A 4559-nucleotide genomic window follows, 5' to 3' on the forward strand; every position below is an offset into this window, starting at 1 on the left:
TTTCATGCATTCGTTATCTGTTGATACGATGGTCCGACGGCTTGGTCATAGCGTTTTCGCGCCACTTTTCATCCATAAATTTTTTACTCCAGCCCATCAGCATAGAAAGTTAAAATAAATTTAACTTTTTGTAGGATAACGGACGTTTGACACTTTTTTGAGAAATTTAATCTAACCTTAATAAAGATATAATAGTACGCGAGCTAGCAACGTCGGGAAAATGTTTAAGAAAGCTGGTTCTTTAATATATCTTTTGATATGATCTCCTGACCACAGTGCGGGCCGTCTAATCTATGTGTAGCATATTTAGTTTCATAAAAAAGTAGCAAGAGTAATCTCCACACTCATAAACGAGAAATCCCATAAAACATACGAAAATGGGATACCCTGTACAGATGCGATGCGCAGTAGCGAACGCAACGTTTATCGGAAGTCAGACGGCCCGCACTTTATTCAGGAGAGTGGCAAAAGATATATTAAAGAACCAGCTTTTTTAAAATTCTCTCTCGAACGTCGCTAGCTTTTAGACTATAAGTAAAACAGCGAAATCGTCATGGAAATGAAAATATAAAATGACACCAATCACAAGCAAATCAGCAACTACTACAGTTTTACTATAGTCTGTCCAACGACAAAATCCTTGACAGTGATAGATGTGTCTGTCATTTTAATTTCAAAGTAGTTCATTTTATTTTACAAAGAAATAAGTTGGTACAACTGGAACGCATAGAAGGAAATTAATATATTTAAAATTTGACTGATACGTGATTACCAATGATTACTTCAAAATATTGTGAAAAAAAGCTGTATAAAACTGAATACATTTTTTCATCGAGTTATTTTATTTAAAAAAACGGTATGTGTTAATACAAAACAAAAAAGAACAAAACACCACATATCAAAAAAATATAAAAAAGAACTATTTCTTACTCTCATGCTTCAAGAAACTTCCCGCATTTATTATATTTATCAATATAACTTACGTACAAATACAAATTTGTAATATTCCACAGGAATAAATAAAACAACATAAATAAAACAAACTTATTACTACAAATTCATTTACCCACTAGTAGATATAAAAAGCATTTTTGGTAAACTCTGACTCAAATAGTTTCTGAAAAATAAAATTAATTTTTTTAAAAAGGTCCGATTAAATTTATATCTCCGAAACTAAAGTTCCAAGAAAAGTCGTAATTTATCTACAAATTCATTTACCCACTAGTAGATATAAAAAGCATTTTTGGTAAACTCTGACTCAAATTGTTTCTGAAAAATAAAATTATTTTTTTTAAAAAGGTCCGATTAAATTTATATCTCCAAAACTAAAGTTCCAAAAAAATTCGTAATATATCTAGAAATTCATTTACCCACTAGTAGTTATAAAAAGCATTTTTGGTAAACTCTGTCTCTAATAGTTTCTGAAAAATAAAATTAATTTTCATAAAAAGGTCAAATTAAATTTATATCTCCGAAACTAAAGTTCCAAGAAAAGTCGTAATATATCCACAAATTCATTTACCCACTAGTAGATATATTATTTTATTAATAATACCACTTACCAAATTTTATACTTTAAATGTTGATTAATTAACTTTAATCTTAATTTTTTTAAACTAGTACCTTTTGACATTATTTTTCTGCAGTACCAAAATCCATTATTTACCTATCGTGTGATGTCGTTATTTTACAGCTACTCCAGTTTTTAGTATATGTTTAGTAATTAGTACGATCCTTGTACCATATACGAGATGCACTTATCTATGACGAGAATATACAAACTTTATTGATGGTAACTTTATTGGTGTATAAGACTTTTTACCTGGGCACCGAGTATTAACTATAAACTGTGCTCTGGGTCTACAGTTAATTTTCCCTCGATTTTTCCTCCACTTGATTTCAAAAGACACAAAACACACGTAATAACACGAATCAAAATGTATCATCTTCCAAAACGCAGATATTTGACATAAGTTGAAAGTTGACACAAAATTATAACCTATAATTTGGCAAGAGTTTGACAATCCTCAAAAATCTAAAGGCGAGTTCATACGCATCGGCGTCCGTTTATTGTTCACCGTTCCGTCAAACCAATATAATTGAAATATGATCTGTCATTTTTGAAATAAACCAATAAAACTGGTTAAAAACAACTAGAGACGACGTTAACTTAAAAAATATTAGAAAATAAATAGATTGGTATGGGACGTCATCTGCTTTTCTTCTGTCATCGTCTGTCGAAATCTTACCTGAGAAAAAAAACAGAGTATATTCACAATAGAAATTAATTTAAGCTAATAGCTCTAGTTAGCCCTAAGTTTTGTCTTAAAAAGACAAAACTTAGGTTTAACTAGAACTTGTAGCTTAATAGTTGAAATCTGATTATAAAAATGGAAAGAACAGCGATTCAAATAAAGGCGGTAATGATGTCGGTAATATGGGTTTCTTTAATGTGCAAAAAACTGTTCCTTATCCTACTAGATGCCGCTAAAATACGGCTCCTCAAATAACATGGGAGTGGGTAATCTAAAGTAATCTATGAAGCAAATCGTACATCTGATGATCGGAGTCAATTTGAATTTATTGCATTTTCATTGAAAATAAATAAATAAATTCAAAAAATAAAATAAAAAAAAGTCAAAAAATAAAACCTCCTAATTTTCTAACTAATGGAAGTCTTTAAATTCAACCAATAAAATTAATGCGTATCATCGTATCGTCGGATAACGGATGCATGAAAATCAAGCTTTAATTTACAGGTAAAGTGTATTTTCTGTGATTTTTTGAATGTTGTCGTTGGACATACTTTAGTTTGATTAAGGCCAGTATTACACTATCAAACTACTTTGTCATAGATCTTTTATAAAAGATATTTGATGAAAAATTTAACATTGTTAATATAAAATATTTTATAAAATCGCACATATTAAACTGTTAAATTCTTTGTTAAAATAAAATATTTGACAAAGATATTTGATAGTGTAATAATAATAATAGCTCCCGTATATAGCGTTTAACGCCTTGGGAGTAGCAAGGTACAGCTTGCTATACTAGAGCCGTTCGGTATACAAGGAAGATAATGTGGCTAGCACTACACGATTCAACCGCCTATTATTACCTCAGGATTCTGAATCCCAAGTACTCATTTAAGGCTGAGTCGACCTAGGTACCCAAACTATTTTTATTTTAATAAAAATAGTCGGCTGATGAAATGCCGGGTGTGGGAATCGAACCCACACCTTGAGATTGGTAGACGAGAGCCTGTACCTCTACGCCACCGGGCACCCTGATAGTGTAATACAGGCCTTAAATAAATGTCTATTGCTAATTTTTCAACAAACGGATAGGTCATTTATTTATAAAAATTTAACAGTTTTACAAGACGTTGATATTTTTTTAGTTCCTTCTCGTTATAATCTACATTTTATATTTATTTATTTTATTTATGAAACAAAAATCAGAAGTATTTTCGTTGTGATATTTTTTGTACTTAGGGCGTTGACGAGAATTAGAAGAAAATTCAGAAAAGTGCTAGTAACGAAATTGGATTGGTATTGGTAGTTAATTCTCGTTAAAAAAAAGAAAATGGGTTTTTGATGGTAGCTAGTATATTTTAAGTAAATTATTAGCAGGTTTAGCGTAAATTTATCTCTTTTAACACTTGTTTCTAAGGGTCAGACCTAATGATAAAAATCTAGTCAAAAAATTTGTTTGGATAACGAAAAAAATTGATTCCTGTGATATTTTTTGAAAGTTTTTATAAATTTTGCATTGGACTTTGGGAGGTCGGTTGATTGGTTCTGGCCTACTGCATTAATGAGACTGTTTTTTTTAATTTTTACTTCATTTTATTCTGTTTTGTCTCTCTTTTTATCATGGCTTATTGAGAAATAGGCGTACACAGTAATAGTAAGTTCTTATAAAGGGATTTTGGATATATGTAAGTAAAATTAGTACTTGGTGTATGGTATAGAAAAATATATCCAAAATTCAACACTTTCTTGCCATTTAGTATACAGGGTGTGGATTTGTATAAGTTGTAGTAATGTGTTTTGCTTTTTCTGGTAGGGCTTACATGTTATGTGTGTTTAGCTCTGTATAAATACTCTTCAGGCATATCAGTAGAAATAGGTATTCTTGTTTAATAATACTTATGGAATATACAAAGATAGTATAATATTTTATGGAATATACAAAGAAATTATCATTTTGGTAGTGTTTTTTTATGGATCAAAATAGAAACATACAATACATTTAAATGGAAATATCTTGAAAACCGTTCACCGGTTTCGAACTAAACAAAGAGCACCAAACTAAACAAAAGTTCTTTCTTGTAAAAACAATCCCTAACCATACTGTATGTATTATTTTGGTCTGTGAGATATTACTAATATTGACTAATTTTTACTGAGACACCCTGTATATGAAGCAGAGGCCTTTTTAGAGAAGGCCGTCCGAGCTTTGCTTAATTTTTGTATTATGTACTAAATGTGAAGTGACAATTTATTTTCTGTATTTTATTTTAAAGAAGTATTTATTGGAATTTCTCAAAACGTGCA

Source organism: Sitophilus oryzae, unplaced genomic scaffold (assembly GCF_002938485.1).
Source record: "Sitophilus oryzae breed Bouriz unplaced genomic scaffold, Soryzae_2.0 scaffold_1515_pilon_pilon, whole genome shotgun sequence".
Lineage (NCBI taxonomy): Eukaryota > Metazoa > Arthropoda > Insecta > Coleoptera > Curculionidae > Sitophilus > Sitophilus oryzae.